This window comes from Mustela nigripes, chromosome 10, assembly GCF_022355385.1.
Source record: "Mustela nigripes isolate SB6536 chromosome 10, MUSNIG.SB6536, whole genome shotgun sequence".
In the NCBI taxonomy this organism is placed as follows: Eukaryota; Metazoa; Chordata; class Mammalia; order Carnivora; family Mustelidae; genus Mustela; species Mustela nigripes.
This window is the reverse complement of record NC_081566.1, coordinates 28,028,121-28,046,621: the sequence shown is the minus strand read 5'-3', so window position 1 is coordinate 28,046,621 and position 18,501 is coordinate 28,028,121. Positions and strand designations below refer to the sequence as shown.

The 18,501-nt window shown below is 38.1% G+C and overlaps 1 protein-coding gene and 1 pseudogene across 3 annotated transcripts in view; both read right to left on the bottom strand.

Moving 5' to 3' along the window:
* The window catches only part of RC3H1 (ring finger and CCCH-type domains 1), a 77,604-nt gene that overhangs the window by 48,635 nt on the left and 10,468 nt on the right, over positions 1-18,501 (bottom strand). The gene's annotated exons all lie outside the window — the stretch shown is intronic.
* Positions 14,083-14,248, bottom strand: LOC132026365 (U4 spliceosomal RNA; annotated as a pseudogene).

The window sequence follows — 18,501 nt, the reverse complement described above, 5'->3', positions numbered from 1 at the left end:
GCATTAAATAGCTTGCCTAAAGCCTATGAGTTGTAAGCTGACACCACAACTCAGCTTTTAAGTGACTCTGAAGTTATAAGTTACCTTGAGAAAGATATATTAGACAAATCTTTATTGTCTATGAGAAGAAAATCTTGGATTTCCTCTCACCCTGTCCTATGAGATGAGTTTAACTCCTTATTCTTGGCCTTAATTTAATTTGCCATTTCTCTGGAACATTTCCATAGCAACCAATATGCAGGGCAACTTCAGAGAACATTTTTAACCAATTTGAAAAACGAAGCTAAAAGCAGGAAATCAGAACAAAAAGAAGAAAAATCAATGAAAGCTTATTATAACACTTCTCAGTGTTCTAATTCTCAGCAGTTTCAATTAATTTACAGATAAAATACTAGTCTGAGATTTTTAAGGAAGCTCAAGGTTTTTCCAGCAATAATCCCCTGTGAAGAAAGACACTATTTTGATTGTAAAAAATCTCTCTTCCAGGGGCACCTGGGTGGCTCAGTGGGTTGGGGCCTCTGCCTTCAGCTCAGGTACTGATCCCAGGGTCCTGGGATCGATGCGGGTTCTCTGCTCAGCAGGGAGCCTGCTTCCCTTCCTCCCTCTCTGCCTCTCTCTGCCTACTTGTGATCTCTCTCTCTGTCAAATAAATAAATAAAATCTTTAAAAAAATCTCTCTTCCCCCCAAAATACAAATATACAAATTTGCATACAACAAATTTATATACAAATATACAAATACAAAAATACAAATATAAATTTATAACCCTATATTGTATACAACATTCTAGATATAATTAATGTAATATACTAATGTTAGTACAAATAGACAAATACTTGAGACAGGTAAAAAAAGAATGGCTTCTCATTTAGAGGGGGGAAAGCCTGAAAGATAGAACTTGACAAATAAGGGTTGAGAAAGCAGCAAAGGGTTCATTTAGCTGGCTTACTTTCCCAGTGTTCGGAAGGACAAAAAGAAACACTTCTATCTGCAACTTAATGCCAAATTTAGGAGAAGTAACACTAAGGAAAGATAAAAATCATTCATGAGGAAGCTACCCGATAAGAAGCTGAAACAGTACTCTATAAAGTGAAAGACAACTTTTTTTTATTACTTTTTTTTAATTTTTAATTTTTTAATAAACATATATTTTTATCCCCTGGGGTACAGGTCTGTGAATCGCCAGGTTTACACACTTCACAGCACTCACCATAGCACATACCCTCCCCAATGTCCATAACCCCAACCCCCTTCTCCCAGCCCCTCTCCCCCCAGCAACCCTCAGTTTGTTTTGTGCGATTTAGAGTCACTTTTATGGTTTGTCTCCCTCCCAATCCCATCTTGTTTCATTGATTCTTCTCCTACCCTCTTAACCCCCCATGTTGCATCACCACTTCCTCATATCAGGGAGATCATATGATAGTTGTCTGAAAGACAACTTCTAACTTTGTGTACACAGTTTAAAACTCCAGATATCTATTCTACATAAAGTTATGCACTGTGTGTAAATGTGCTGCTCGGAAGAGGACATCACCAGTTATTAAGAGGTAGCAGAAAAACATCATCTTGAAAGTACCTGTGAGGTAGTAAGCAGGGAAAGCTTACCCATTACAGCAAAACAGCCAAAGGCTATTTTATTTTTTTCAGCTTTTGCATCAATATTCTGCTGAATATTACATACACTACATTGTCAAGTAAGTTTGTCATCACCATTTAGTGGTATTCCAAAAACAGACAACACAATAAGAACTAATCAAAATCAGGAATATCTTGGAATACACTAGGCCATTTTAGTTGATCTGTTATCTTGTTAATTGCTTTCAAATTAAATGCAGATTTCTGATATTAGTTGCTTTCTTTGTGAAAACTGGTGTCTCCTTAATTTGGCCTCTTTTCTAAACCACAAAGATAACTCTCTCTGTCCCAACACAAGAAGATCCAAGAATAATTTTTGGTGCCTAGGCCAAATATTTCAACCAACTTTAAACAGTTTTTCAGATCACATTCAGAAATCTCTTCTCCTACTGCAATAATAGGCTCCTTTTGAGAACAGGAAGTTTGTTCCTCCGGTGTGCACAAGTTATTTTGAGACACAATGACAAATCTGATTGGCAAGTATTCAGTAATCTTGGATGTAGGGATAAATACTCACAAAGAAAAGAAAATCTGACTTTCATATTTCAGACTATTACAATGAAATTGAGATATTTTGAGGGGCAGCACTAATAATCTGTTTCTTTAACTTACCCCTTTTTACTAGTTCTTTCCCACCCGCATGCTTAAATCCTTGTTCAGAAGAGCTTAAAAACACCCACATTTCTACATTTCTATCTCCAACCTGTCTCCAACCTTTAATTTAAAAAAAAAGGGGGCAGTTGATTGACTCAGTTGGTGGAACCTGCAACTCCTGATTTCATCAGGGTCATGCATTCAAGCCCCACACAGGGCATAGAGTATACTTTAAAAAAAAAAAAAAAAAGTCATTTAATCCCTGTCCTTATTTTCTTCCTAGGCTCTATTCTTTACTCCATCACCTTTCGGTTGTGGGTTTTGATTTTTTTTTTTTTAAGGTTTTCATTTATTTATTCATGAGAGACAGAGAGAGAGGACCAGAGAGAGAAACAGGTTCCCCGTTAAGCAGGGAGCCAGATGCAGGGCTCGATCCCACGACCCTGGGATCATGACTGAGCTGAAAGCAGGCAACTAAGCTGAAAGCAGGCGCTTAACCACGGAGCCATCCAGGTGCGCCCCCTTCACCTTTCGGTTTTAAAACTACCATTCTATCCCAATCGCTATGACTCTGAACAAACACATCAACAACCTTCTTTTGAAATTCAACAGTTATCGGGTGCCTGGGATGCTTGGTCGTTAAGTTGCGGCCTTCAGCTCAGGTCATGATCCCGATGTCCTGTGATAGAGCCCCACACTGGGCTCCTTGCTCAGGGAGGCCTGCTTCTCTCTCCCCCACTCCTGCCTGTGTTCCCTCTCTCGCTGTGTCTCTCTCTGTCAAATAAACAAAATCTTAAAAAAAAAAACAAAAAAAAACCTCAACAGTTATATCTCAAGTCATTATCTTCTTTTTATACAGCATTTAATGATGTTGACCATTCTTCCCTTTTTGGTTTCTATAATGCCATACTGTTCAGGTATTCTACCAACGGCAGGCCACTCCTTGGGTGTCTCTGTTGAGGGCTTCTCCTTCTCTGCCCATTTCTGGAATATATGTGGTTTTTCAGAATTCCTTCCTCAATTCTCTCCGCTACAAATTTTCCCTGAGAGATTTCATCTATTCTTCAGCTTTCAAATACCAACTACACGCTGATGATTCCCAACTCTACATCCCAGTTCAGACTTCTCTTCTGAATGTCAGCCAGGGCCATATAACCAATTGGCTACTAGCCACCCAGTACTTCCCATGTCCAACTAGTGGGCCATGAATGGCCAACTAGTGTCTCAGATTCTCAATCTCACCAAAAACCTTCTGTTCCCTATATCAATGATCAAATCTCTTATCCATTGACAGAAGCATGGGGAATCACCCCTGACTCTTCCCTTTTTCCTCAAGCCCTTCCCTCTCAACTAATCAGTCACTATGTCTATCATGTTATTTTTTAAATGTTTGAAACATTCCCATCCATTCTCAATACCTAAATTTAGATGACCAACATCTCTAACCTAGATTACTGGATTTTTTAACTATGGTACTGCTGTTAACAGTATCCTCAACAGAGCAAAGCTAGGGTATATAACTAGACTCTAAATTCCTTAAAATCAGAGAACATCTTGGGTTTTTTTTTTTGTCTCTTGCTATTTTCTCTATGGTTTTAATATAGAAAAAGCCAGCCAATATACATTAGCAAACCTATCAAGCTGGAGTATTTATTTTCCCCAACACTAAGTCAACTGAGTTAATGGAAAGCTAGCTGCTAGGGAAGAAACCTAGGGCCTTACCATGCAGAGTAGCATGCACAGATCACCAATGATTTTAAAACTTGAAATAACAACACTTTGAACCAACCAGACCTTAAAGATATCCAGAGAATACCTAACAGCAGCAGAATTCTTTTCAAACACATATGGAACATTCTCTAAGATATAGCACATGCTAGACCATAAAGTAAGTGTCAATACATTTAAGAGGATTGAAATTACAGAAGTTATAGTCTATGAACACAATGGAATGAAATCACAAACCACTAACAGAAAGAATTCTGAGGAACTCACGAAAAGGGAAATTAAGTTACATGCTCCTTTTTAAAAAGATTTTTATTTATTTATTTGAGAGAGAGAGTGCAAGAGAGTGAGAGACAGCATGAGCAGGGGTAGGGGTAGAAGAAGCTGGAGAAGCAGACTCCCCACTGAGGAGGGAGCCAGAAGTAAGGCTTAATCCCTGGACCCCAGGATCATGACCATGACTGGAGCTGAAGGCAGACACTTAAGCAAATGAACCACCCAGGCACCCCTAAATAACATACTCCTAAGTAACGAGTAAGTCAAAGAAGGAATCAAAAGGGAAATTAGAAAGTATTTTAAGATGAATAAAAATGAAGACACACCACACAAATGCTTGTAAAATACACCTAAAGCAAGGTTTAGAGGGAAGCTAACTTCTTAAAGCCTGTATTTAAAAAAGAACAGGGAAGGTGCCTGAGGGGCTCAATCTGTTAAATGTCTGCCTTCAGCTAATGTCATGATCCTGGGATCCTGGGACTGAGTCCCTAGTTTGGCTTCGCACTCAACAGGGAATCTGCTTCTTCCTCTCCTTCTGCCCCTACCCCCACTTGTGCTCTCTCAAATAAATAAAATTTTTTAAAAACATAAATAAATAAAAAGAAGAGGGAGGTGGGTGGGGAAGTGGTGAAATAAATGAAAGTGATTAAAAGTATGTTTATCATGATGAGCACTAAGTATAGAACTGCTGAATCACTATATTGTATGCCCAAAACTAATACAACACTCTGTGTTAGTTATACTGGAATTAAATTTTTAAAAAAACAAATAAATAAGGCAAAAAAAAAAAAAAGGGAATAAGACAAAAAATTAAATAAATAAAAAATAAACCAGAGAAAATAAAAATTAGAAAATTAAAAAGAAGAAAAATCAATAATCTTACTTTCCACCTTAAGGCACTTGCAGGAAAAAAAGATCTCTGACATCGGCAGCATAATAACAAACTCTCTGAGGCCAAAATGTGAATTTACATCGGTAGCAAGTGATGCCAATTTTAGACAATTACTCCCATAAACATACAAAACAGAAACTTAATACACCAGACAGTATAAGCTTAAAATTTTAAAAACAAAAATAAATTTTTAAAGTTTAAAAATTCAAGTATTCTTATACCCTGAACTGTTTAATATTAACCAGTTTAAGAGGTATAAACCCAATCTAAAAAATATCTTGGTAGTTCCTTTTCCCAATGAACACACACACACACATTTCCATTTAGGAAGAAGGAGAAAAGATACCTCAAGGTTTATAAACTCAAATATAAAATCCAGGTTTTTGTTTCATTATTTTAGGCAAACAACTTATAACATGAGCAAATAAGCCTTAATATATCAAAGCTGGAAGAGAGAAAAACCCTCAACTTTATCTTTCAAAGGGCTTCTGGAATACCACTTATTAGCAAGCTATACTGGCTTCCCTATCTTTGATGAAAATTTTCATTGGCTTAATATAAGCAAATGAAAACTTAAACAGAATGCTGTTTTAAAATAATAACAGCATTTACTATGGGTTAAATATTCTAAAAACTTAAAAAGTACATTAATTTTAACTATCATAATAATCTTGCAAAATATTATCGGACCCTTGAGAAAATCACCGTTAAACCATATTCTCAAGGTTCACAGCCAATGAGGGCTTGTGGAGTTTAGATCAAACCATGATGTGTCTAACTTTACTACTGTTAAGACTGTCTCCTTAGGTTTTTAAATCATTTGTTGTGTTAGTCTGCAAAGATTCCTCCCTCTGTAATTTGACTTTGCTGCTCTTTCTATTAAGAGAGGGGGGTCTATTTTCCCACCTCTTGAATCTGGGTAGCCTTGACTTACTTTGAATAGTAGGACGCAGCAGAAGTGATGTTGGAGGAGTTTCAGAGCCTAGACATCAGCTGACCTTGCAGCTTCTACTCTCACTCTTGCAACATGGTGCCACTATGTGAGTTCGCTTACACTAGCCCCCAAGGGAGAGACCAAAAGAAGAGAGAAAAACTGTCCAAGCTCAGACCCCTAGAGCAATCAGCCCCAATCTGAGCTTCCAGATGACTGAAGCTGCATGAGTGGCCTCAGTGGAGACTAGCAACAGAACCACACAGCTAAACCTTGCCCAAGTGTACCAAATAGTTACTGTTTTGAGCCCCTATGGTTTGTTACTCCAGGACAGGTATCTGATGAGGATTGCTAGTCAGGTCAGGGGTGGGGGTACGAAGAGCGGGGTGGGGTTACGGACACTGGGGAGGGTATGTGCTATGGTGAGTGCTGTGAAGTGTGTAAGCCTGACGATTCACAGACTTGTACCCCTGGGGCAAATAACACATTATATGTCAATAAAAAAATAAAAAATTTTAAAATTTTTTTCAAAAAAGATATCTGATAACTATTTATATAATTAAGACATAACAACCAACATAACACTTAAAATGCACCACAGTCCTTTTGAGAATACAATAATACTGAATGCAGTATCGACAATGGAGTTTGAAAGGTTCTTTCAACTGAATTACAACCCTTTACAAGAGTGAATCTATCTATCCTCTTTTCTTAAGGCCCTAAAATTTACTAATATACTGAAGTACCTTCTTAAACACAACATGCCTAAATTTAGTTTCTTAATCCTACAGCATAAATTTATAGTAACTAAGGAGAAAAGCATTTAAGTATACCAATGGTAACATTTTCAAAGCACAGCGTGGACAACAAATCCTCTAGACAAAACACGTACCACTTAGGCTCAATTTAAATCCATCTAGAACTTTTTACTACATTCCAACTTAATACATTTGTCATCTGTGCTAACAGTTCTTTATCCTGATGTGCCAGAGAAGCATTATTAGCTCTTAATGCTGATAGATTCATATGCTTATAAGTTAGATGTTATTAGTCTTCAGTGGTTATAACTGAAAGACTACTTTCCCTAACAACATTACCTTAGTTATCTTAAGCAGGTTATACTTGTTTTTATCTACCCAAAGCATCTTTACATACTCTCCAAATCTATTTCCTCCCCATCCCCACTGTGAGATCTGGGTGCCAAGCACTTATAGATTATCTCATGTAATCCCCCAACAACCTTCTGAGACAGCGATCACCTCTACTTTACTGATGAAAGAAAGAAAGAAAACTGAAAGTTACTCAGCTGATTTAGTGGCCTAGTCATAATTTGAACCCACGTTTGCCCAACTCCAAAGCCTGTACTTTTTCCACTGTAATTAGTCTTCCAACTTTTAGCACCTGTAATTTTTATTGTATTTATTAATGATTATTTTATTACTTAGCCAAAAATAAAAATCTAAATTAAATGGTGCCTGTTTTAGGTTTAACCTGAGCATTAGTTTTAAATTAAGTATATTTAGTACAGGAACCCTGGAACTGTTTAAGCTCTGTTTTTTTTTTTTTGTGGTTGTTGTTGTTGTTGTTTTTTAATTAGGTTAGAGCAACTACTACGTTTCTATTGAGAATCACAAGGAACATTTTACTAAACATTTCACAAAAATAATCAGAGGACTAAAACAGTATTTTATATATATTTTAAGATACTCAAGACATACTGAAGTATGGCATACATACAGAAAAGCATATAGATCAAGAAGTTCAAGTCAATGAATTATTATGAAGTAAGCATACCTGTACAGCTGACCTGTATAGCTGACCCTCGAACACCAGTTTGAACTGCCTGGGTCCACTTATATGCAGATTTTTTTACAGAGCTAACAGCAGGGAGCCTGGGGGGCTCTGTTGGTTAAACAACTGCCTTCAGCTCAGGTCATGATCTCAGGGTCCTGGGATCTAGCCTCACATCCCTGCTCAATGGGGAGTCTCCTTCTCTCTCTCTCTCTCTCTCTCTCTCTCGCTCTCTCTGCCGCTCCCCCTGCTTATGCACTCCTGCTCTGTCAAATAAATAAAATCTTAAAAAAAAAAAAAAAAAAGCTAACAGCAAAAGCCACAAGGTGTTTACTTATACCTGCCTGCTCTCGTGTCCACAGAACAAATCAAAGGTGGCTGCAAAGAGGTTGTGCCTGCTGCGCTGAGAACCCAGGGAGACCTAGAGAGGCAGTCAGCAGCCCCTGGGTGCCCTGGGATGGGACAGGTCTTCAAGTCACCCCAGGGTGAAAGGGTTGTATAGGTGGGGTGGTTGGGTCAAACATCAGGGACTAAATTGAAAGAGGAACATAGCTAGTGCCCTCAATCTTCAATCCTCCAGGCAGCCCCATCCCTACCTGGCTGCCACTTCTCCCCAGTAGCACCCAGGCCCAGTGTCCCTGGGAGGCTCACTACACTTACATGTAGTCACAGGTGCCAATGGCACAGGTCAGTGCTACATGGCAAGGCAGAAGGAGTAGCTGTACTGTGCCTCCAAGCCTCTGCTGCAGCCAGCAAGTCACCCAGCAGCTGCCCTTGCTAAGCCAAGGCCACCAGGCTGCAAAAAATGACCATCCCAGAACAAGGTCTGCCCCTGATAATGCCCCTATCTCTCACTCTCTCCCTCTGTCAAATAAATAGGTAAAACCTTAAAAATAAATAAATAAAGTAAAATAAAAATAAAAGTTCTATACAGTGGATCATCAACATGTATTTTTTTGTGTTTTGGCTTCTTTCATTCAAGATTATTATTTGTTAGATTTTTTTTTCTACTTTCGTATTTTTTTTCCTAAGATTTTATTTATTCATTTGACAGAGAAAGAAGACTCCCTGCTGAGCAGAGAGCCCAAAGTGGGGCTCAATCCCAGGACCCTGGGATCATGACCTGAACTGAAGGCAGACAATTAACGGACTGAGCCGCCCGGCGCCCCTTAACATTCTTACTTTTAAACTGTTAAAAACACTCCAGTTAAACTGATCACAGTTAGAAAACAATCTGCTGATAGTCAAAATCCAAATGTCATCATTGCTTCAAAAATGACTTTATGTAGTCATTTTGAAGCAATGATGATATTTGGATTTTGACTATCAGCAGATTTCTGGTATTGAACTGGAAGGGACAAAAACAGGTGTCAGCAACAAAACTTGAGAACAGAGTCCCCTCTTTACTCCAGAAAACAAAGCAGCATATCTGTCACACTCATAACCCCCACCTCTTTCCTTTCACTTGCTTCTTTCTTTTTTCCCAGGGACTTCCTTGGTGGCTACCACAGGGCTGTGACTGATTCTAGAACTGGACAACAATGAGAAAACAGGAAGATGTATTCAGAACAGGTAAGTTGTATATGCAACTCGCTTGGGATGCAACAGCTGGATGACGCTCGAGTACGTACTCTGACCTAAGGAATCTTTGCTTTAGAGACCTAATTGAACATTTGGAACAATAATAAAGCAGTAATAGTAGTATTAATAAGATGTACTGTCCACATAACCCAAGAGCTGAGGCTTAAGGGCCTTGTCATTACTTTATTTTTATGGACTATGCCTGAAAGGATTTAAACTATTTCCAGAAAACAAAAGTTGAGTGATTTTCAGTTGCACATGCTTGAAAAATAATGCAACAAAATAAGAGGTGTGGATTATTTCTAGACTGTTATCCTGGGCAAAAAATTTCATTTTGAGGAATTAAAAAAAAAATGGACAAACTGTTACATGACTCCAAACACAGGGGATTATAGCTACAATATATTTATATATATATAAGGGGATTTGGAATAGGTAAATTGTGATTTGGAACAGGTAAAGTGTAAAGGAAGATATTTTGCTGATCTCCAAGTAGTAGCTACTTTCAGAGAATCTACTGGTTTGTTGCTACTATATCAGAATTAAACACAAAACACTTCTTTCAAAACACATAATGATGACCTTCTGGGGATTAAATTCATGCTCAGGTTTGTGTAGTACATTTATATGTGCTGCGGACAGCAAGGGATAAAAGGTTTCTGAAAGTCTCACTGATGTGGGCTGCACAATAAACAGTAATCACTACTACTAAATTACACTTTTTGGTAAAAAGAGGGAGCTCTGCTTTCCTAAAGAATTATGATCAGGGGCGCCTGGGTGGCTCAGTGGTTAAGCCGCTGCCTTCGGCTCAGGTCATGATCTCAGGGTCCTGGGATCGAGTCCCGCATCGGGCTCTCTGCTCAGCAGGGAGCCTGCTTCCTCCTCTCTCTCTCTGCCTGCCTCTCTGCCTACTTGTGATTTCTCTCTGTCAAATAAATAAATAAAATCTTTAAGATTAAAAAAAAAAAAAAAGAATTATGATCAGTTTGCCCACTATTCCCCCAATCATTAACCTTTCCCTCATTTCTCTTTAAGCATTAATCTATGAATTCCCTAATGAAGGGCCTTACTTGATTAACTTATTTAAACCTGATCTCTCAACCCCAATCCCACTACCACCATACACAAACTGCTGCTTCCCATCTTGTTCCTGATTAATTTTTCTTGTAATACTTCTCACTATCCGATATGCCCCTTTACTTTTTTCTTACAGTGCATACCCACCACTGCCAAAATGTAAGCTCTACAGGATAGAGATTTTTGTTTGTTCCTCTATCTAACCCTGAGTACATTCTATGTGCCAGGCACTACTCTAAGTGTTCTACATGCATTATCTCACGTAGTCTATTAGAAATCACAATGTAAAGCTTAATTTCAGAGTTGAGGAAACTGAAGAATGTATTAGATTAGGTAATATGCTCAAGGTCACATGGTAACTAAATGTATCCTGATTTTTAAAATGGCAATTCTTTCTGTAGTCTTTGCTGCTTTGGTGACACTACTATCCAATTTGACACTTGATGTACAAATCTGGCAATCTGACAATCATCCTAGATTCCATCGTTTTCTACTCTTATTAAAAAAATGTTATCATTGCATCTATATATTCCTTTCCTTCTCTACTTTCCTGAGGACCCATATTCATTCACTTAAAAAATACTGAAATCCTACTATGTGCCAGTGGCCTAGGATCTGAACTTACAGCCCTGAAAGAAAGAACAACCCTGCTCTCACAGAGCATATATAGCCTTCTAACCCGGATGACACAGTAACCTTTTAACTGATCTCTGCTTCCAGCTTTGCTCCTGCCTTCCTCTACTCTCCTCACAGCTGCTGGTTATTCACCTATGTTTTTCTTCCATGAAAACTCAATAAAAAAAATAGACAACAGACTTCAACAAACATTTCACAAAAAGGATATCCAAATGGCCAACAGGCATACCATATGCCAGCTGAAGTTATAGAATAACATGACACACGGCACCTGGGTGGCTCAGTCAGTTAAGTGTCCGCCTTTGGCTCATGTCATGATCCGGGATCCTGGGAAGGAGCCCCCCATTAGGCTCCCTGCTTAGTGGGGAGCCCCCTTCTACCTCTCCCCCAGCCCCTCCCCATGCTTGTGGGTGCTCACGTGCTCTCTCTCAAAAAAACAAATACTTAAAAAAAAGAAAAAAAGAATAGCATTACACAGGTGGGGAATTTAAATTAAAATGACAATGAGATACAACTCCATATATATTAGAAGGGCTAAATTTTTTTTTAAGATTTCTTTTTTAGAGAGAGTGAGCATGAATGTAAGGTGCTTCTCAAACCATCTCCATGCTGAGCACCGAGCTGCCGTGGGACTTGATCTCATGATCCTGAGATCACAGCCTGAGCTGAAACCAAGAGTTAGACCCCCAAACCGCTGTGGCACCGAGGTGCCCCAGGCTAAAATTTTAAAACAACAATACCAAAGAGGATATGAGCTGTGAAATTCTCATACAATGCTGATGGCAGTGTAAGTTGGCACATTTCACTTTGGAAAAGTGGCAGTATCTACTTAGGCCAAACAAATGTCTACAAATGACCCCAAAAATTCTACTCCTGGGTATTTATATGAGAGAGATGACTAATTATGTCCATCAAAAGATATATACAAGAAAGTTCATAGTGGCTTTATTCCTAAAAAACTCGAAACAAACTAGAAACAACCCAAATCTCCAGCTACAGTAGAATGGATAAACTGTGACAAAGTCACACAATGGAATACAATACAGCAATAATAAAAGAAATATTGGGCGCCTGGGTGGCTCAGTGGATTAAGCCGCTGCCTTCGGCTCAGGTCATGATCTCAGGGTCCTGGGATCGAGTCCCACATCCGGCTCTCTGCTCAGCAGGGAGCCTGCTTCCTCCTCTCTCTCTCTCTGCCTGCCTCTCTGCCTACTTGTGATCTCTCTCTGTCAAATAAATAAATAAAATCTTTAAAAAAAAAACAAAAAAGAAATATTGATCTGTTACATATAATATAGCTGAATTTCACAGAAATCATAATGAACAAAGCCAGATAAAAAATAGCACCTACTGGGGCACCTGGGTGGCTCAGTGGGTTAAACGGCTGCCTTCAGCTCAGGTCATGATCTCAGGGTCCTGGGATCGAGCCCCATGTCAGGTTCCCTGCTCAGTGGGGAGTCTGCTTCTCCGTCTCCTGCTCTCTCGCTTACGCTCTCTCTCAAATAAATGAATAAAATCTTAAAAAAAAAAAAATAGCACCTACTGAAGGATTTAATTTATAGAGGAAAAAGAATACTTTTTACGACTTCATTTAAAAAGAAACAAAATGTCTATGGTGCTAAAAGTTAGAATACCTGTTGGTAAAGGTGGGTGGCAGTGGGGAGGGTATTACCTGGGAAACAGAAGAAAGAATTCTTAGGTGCTAGAAATGGTAGGGATCTTAATTTAGGTAGTGTTCTGGTATATCACAAGTGTATGTATGTAAAAAGTCATCAAGATGGGCCCCTAAGATGTTTTTACTGTTTTTTTCCCCCAAGATTTTATTTATTTACTTGAGAGAGAGAGCGTGCGCGCGGGCGAGAGCTCACAGAGAGATAGTGAGAGGGAGAAGCCGACTCGCTGCTGAGCAGAGAGCCCAAACCCAGGCTGGACCCGAGGACCCTGAGATCATGACCTGAGCTGAAGGAAGACACTTAACAGTCTGAACCACACAGGCACCCCAAGATTTTATTACTCTTTCCTGCATACATATTATACCTCAATTAAAAAAACATCAACAATTTCTTCAATGATGCCTGAAGAGGATCAATCCCAAGTACCTGAACATGCCATAAAGATCTTAGGATGTGGCCCCCACTTACCTCTCCAATCTTACTTTTCATCACTAGCTGCTTCATATTTTATTCTCTACCAAAGTATTAAGGTTTCCTTGCACACAATATATTCTTTTTCACTTTAGGTTTTGTTTAGTTCAAGTATTCCCCTAAATCTAGAAATTTAAACCTCTACTCATCCTTTAGGGCCCACTTAGGTCAGGAAGCTCTTTCAAGAAGCCTTTTTTAGCCCAGCCTGTATTAGGTACTCCTCTTGTGTTTCCAATATATTCTATGTTCTTTCTATATGAGAAAGTCCATACTGTTGTGAGCTGCATGGCGTGTAATATTTGCTCAGTAATTGTTGAAGGACTGAAAAAAATCACTATTGTGCCTGATTGTAACAAGTTTCATATTCCTAAAGATAGTGCTGGGACAATTCACATAAAAGATAAAGCCGAATGGCATTAGGACTTAGGACAGCAGGATGTATCACCACACAAAGAGTCAAACTTTTTAATACTGGTACTTAATATTTAGAAGAAAGTATGTTTCCAAAATTAAGCACATCCTTAAAAATATCTATAACCCAGGAAAACTAAAGGTGAAGTGGCAGATTAAAAATGTAAGAATAAAGAGGCTAATAATGTGAGAGGCGCCTGGGTGTCTCAGTCGGTTGAGCCTCTACTTTCAGTTCAGGTCATGACCCTAGGGTTCTGGGATTGAGCCTGGCATCAGTCTCCTTGCTTACAGGGGAACCTGCTTCTCCCTCTGCTTGTGTACATGCACTCTCTCTCTCTGACAAATAAAATGTTCAAAAGAAAAAAAAAAAGCTAATCTGAAAAGACTACATATTGTATGGTTCCAATTATATAATATCTTATTCCAGAGCATCTGGGGGCTGAATGGTTAAGTGTCTGATTCTTTTTTTTTTTTTTTAATATTTTTTATTCAATTAGCAATAATCGCGCCTCGGATAAACCTCATTGGCTACGATACTGCCACTGCGCAAAGCTAAGTGTCTGATTCTTGATCTCAGGTCAGGTCTTGATCCCGGGGTTGTGAATTCAAGCCCTACATTAGGCTCCACGCAAGGCAGAGAGCTACTTAAAATTTTTAAAAATTATATTCCAAATAAACACATAAAAAGATACTCCACATCATAAATCATCAGGAAAATGCAAATTAAAACAACATGATACTACTACTATACACTCATCAGAATGGCCAAAATCCAGAACATATATAACATCCAATGGTGGCAAAGATGTGGAACAAAAGGACCTCTCATTCACTGTTGGTAGGAATACAAAATGGGACATCTACTTTTGAAAACAGTCTGATGGTTTCTTAGAACTACACATACTCTCACAATACTATCAAGCAGTCACTTTCCTTGCTATTTACCCAGAGGAGTTGAACACTTAGGACTATACAAAAACCTGTAAACGGATGTTTAGAACAGCTTTATTCATAACCTCCAAAACTTGGAAGCAAGCAACCAAGATGTCTTTCAGTATAGATAAACTGTGATATATCCAGACAGTGGAATATTATTCAGCATTAAGCTATGAAAAAAAAAAAAAGGACAAAACTTAAATGCATTGCTAAAAGAAAGAAGACACCTGAAAAGGTTACTTACTGCATGATTCCAACTACAGGACACAATGGAAAAGGCAAAACTAGGGAAACAATAAAAAGATCACTTGCTGCTAGGAGTTGGAATGAGGAGATGAATAGGCTTTTCTGGGTAATGCAAATACTCTGTATGATACTGTAACTGTGAACACTTGTCATTATACATTTGTCCAAACCCATTAAATATACCACACCAAGAATGAACCCTATGTAAACTATGGACTTCAAATGTCAATGTAGAGGGGCGCCTGGGTGGCTCAGGGGGTTAAAGCCTCGGGCTCTCTGCTCAGCGGGGAGCCTGCTTCCTCCTCTCTCTCTGCCTGCCTCTCTGACTACTTGTGATCTGTCTGCCAAATAAATAAATAAAATCTTAAAAAAAAAAAGTCAATGTAGATGCATCAATCTTTTTTTTTTTTTTTTTTTTTTTTTTTGGAGGAGACTGTGCATGTGTGGGAGCAGGGAGTATATGAGAAATTGCAGTACCTTCTCAATTTTGCTGTCAATCTAAAATTGCTCTAAAAAGTCTTTCAAAAAGGGGCACCTGGGTGGCTTAGTGGGTTAAGCCTCTGCCTTCAGCTCAGGTCATGATCCCAGTGTCCTGGGATCAAGCCCCGCATCAGGCTCTCTGCTCAGCAGGAAGCCTGCTTCTTCCTCTCTGCCTACTTGTGATCTCTGTCAAATAAATAAATAAAATCTTCCAAAAAAAAAAAAAAAAAAAGTCTTTTAAAAAGAAAAAAGAATTTTAAAAAAATCAACTGAACCCGAAATCTTTCCCAAATATGGAGAACCTATTGACAGGTTTTACTCCCTACTTCCTTTCCCTCCACCCTCCCCCCCAACCATTTTGCCATTATGCACCTAAGAAGTTGTTGAGTTTTATCTTGACACAGAGTACAATGAATTAACTAATGCATGTCAATCATCAGGAAACTAGGTGCTACTACTTCAATATTCAATGATGTTTTCATAAGAGTATTATCTATTCTGGCCTTTGTGATATTCTAAGTTACTCTTAAGTGCATTTAGAGATCTATCTATCCTAAGGATTTTTTTTTTTTAATTTCACAAAACCATCTTTTTTTTTTTTTTTTTTATAGCAGTAGAAAGAAAATAAATCGGCCTTCTGGGCTCTTATGAACAGGTTTTCATCAACTGCATACCTACAGCCCTATCATAATAAAATCACATTTCTGAAAAAATTGACTCAGATAATGAGTAAATCCACAGAATCTATAACTCAAATTTTCTAAATATATAGAGAACCTTACATTTATTTTTTAAGCCTCTGATAAAGTTAAAGAAAAGCTAAATTCAAGCAAAAACTGTTTAATCAAAACAGTTCAAAAACTTCTTTCAATGGGGTAATTAATGTAAAATTTGACACATAAAACATGGCTTTTAAAAGAGTAATTATAGGGAAAGCATTTCAAAAGGAAGGCTAAAACCCAAGGTTTTTTTTTTTTTTTTTTTTTTAAGTACAGCACTTAAATATGGAAGACTCTTTAACAGAACATCTCCACAAAAATGGCCTTTTGAGCAAGCATGACTGTATACTGATACAGGGAAGGTCAAATCAAGACCAAACACAATATAGCTACTTTCAGCAAAAGCAGAGCTATAGCTTATTTATTAAAAAAAAAAGGGGGGGGGTGTCTGGGTGGCTCAGTGGGTTAAAGCCTCTGCCTTTGGCTCAGATCATGATCTCAGGGTCCTGGGATGGAGTCTGCTTCCCACCCCCACCTCCCCACCCGCCTCTCTGCCTCCTTGTGATCTCTGTTTGTCAAATAAATAAAATCTTTAAAAAAAAGGGGGGGGGCAAAAGAGAATGACATAAGGTTCTCCATTTCTCAAGCTCTGGAAACTTCACAGAGGTGAGTTAAGGAAGATACAAGTTCATGTGATAACCAATTTGGATTTTACAGATTAAAATGTAGTATGAATAGAACCCAAGTGTAAAGCCAAGTGCCAACACGGAATTCTGGATGCCAATAATGTTCAGTTAAATTCTATTCACCCTTACTAGCCAATTCAGAATTAGTTGTGGAAATTAATTTTCATTATTGAAAATGACTCATACTCAAAATTATTTTCCCATCATAACTGAATTATAAGAAGAAATCAGCTAAATGGGATAATTTTCTTCTTTAAGATTCTAATTATTTAAAGAATAAGAATAATTTAACTATTAAATCTATAGTTGACTATAAATATACTATTTAAAATTAGATAGTATATAATTAAATGGTTCCCAATGACCTCTTTCAAAAGTGATTGTAACTTCAAACACAACTGTAAAGGCAACCCCAATTAGTGCGGAGCCCAAGAGAGAACTAGGTTAAGGAGATCTAAATTCTAATCTCAATACTGCCATTTATTAGCTCTGAGACCTGTATATCCTTGATAAATAAATTTGAAAGGTTTAGAAAAAAACAAGAAAAGGTGACTCTAGATTTTAGGAACACCAAAAAATGGAGTAAAAGATGATACTCTAATAAGAAATCATGGAAACCATTAATGGACAATATTTATTTGGTAAGACTGTTTCATTCAGGGGGTAAAGTTTATTATGTAAAGTTCAGGGCTGCTGGTGACACAAGCAACAAAGCACAGAAAATGTAGGCTTGAGGACAAACTGAGATCATGGAAAGAAGTAAGTTTTCTCTGAGAGTGAACATAAACAGGAAACTGGACCTTCGGAGGATAGTTTACATCAGCACTTTTCAATGAAACTTCCTGAGATGTTCTTTGTCTTCAGTTTCCAGTATGGTAGCCACTAGCCACATGTGATTACTGAATCACTGAAATGTGGCCTGGTGCAACTGAGGAACTAAATTTTAAATTTTATTTTATTTTAATTAATTAAAACAAGTTTATGCACAAAATGAAATATTACTTAGTAGTAAAACGAAATGAGCTAGGGACACCTGGGTGGCTCAGTCAGTTAAGGATCTGTCTTCCACTCAGGTCAGGTCCTGGGATCATAAGTCCTGCATCAGGCTCCTTGCTCATAGTGAGCCTGCTTCTCCCTCTGCCTGCTGCTACCCCTGCTTGTGTAAGCTCTTTCTCTCAGACAAATAAATAAAATCTTAAAAAAAAAAAAAAAAATAGCTATCAAGCCCCACAAAAAGACATAGAAGAACCTTAAACGTTACATTGCTAAGTGAAAGAAGACAATCTCACTCAGGAAACTACACAGCACAAAATGTGAATCCTCATATAAACTATGGAACTTAGTTAATAACAATTTATCAACATTGGATCATCAATTATAACAAATGCACACTAGTACAAGATGTTAACAGAAGTAACCGTAAGGGGAAGGTGTATACGGAAAATCTTTACCTTCAGGACATTTTCTATAAACCTAAAACTGCTCTAAAAAAATTAAGTCTATTACAAATTTTATATTTAAGTAGCCATTTGTAGCTAATGGCTAGTAAGGAATAGCACAGATCCATATCAATGAAAGACTGACATGGGAAGAAAACGAGAATGGTATCTCATTTCTTTCTTTGCTTTTTTTTTTTTTTTTTAAGATTTTATTATTTATTTGACAGAGATCACAAGTAGGCAGAGAGGCAGGCAGGGGAGGGGGGGCAGGGGAGCAGGGGAGCAGAGAGCCCGGTGTAGG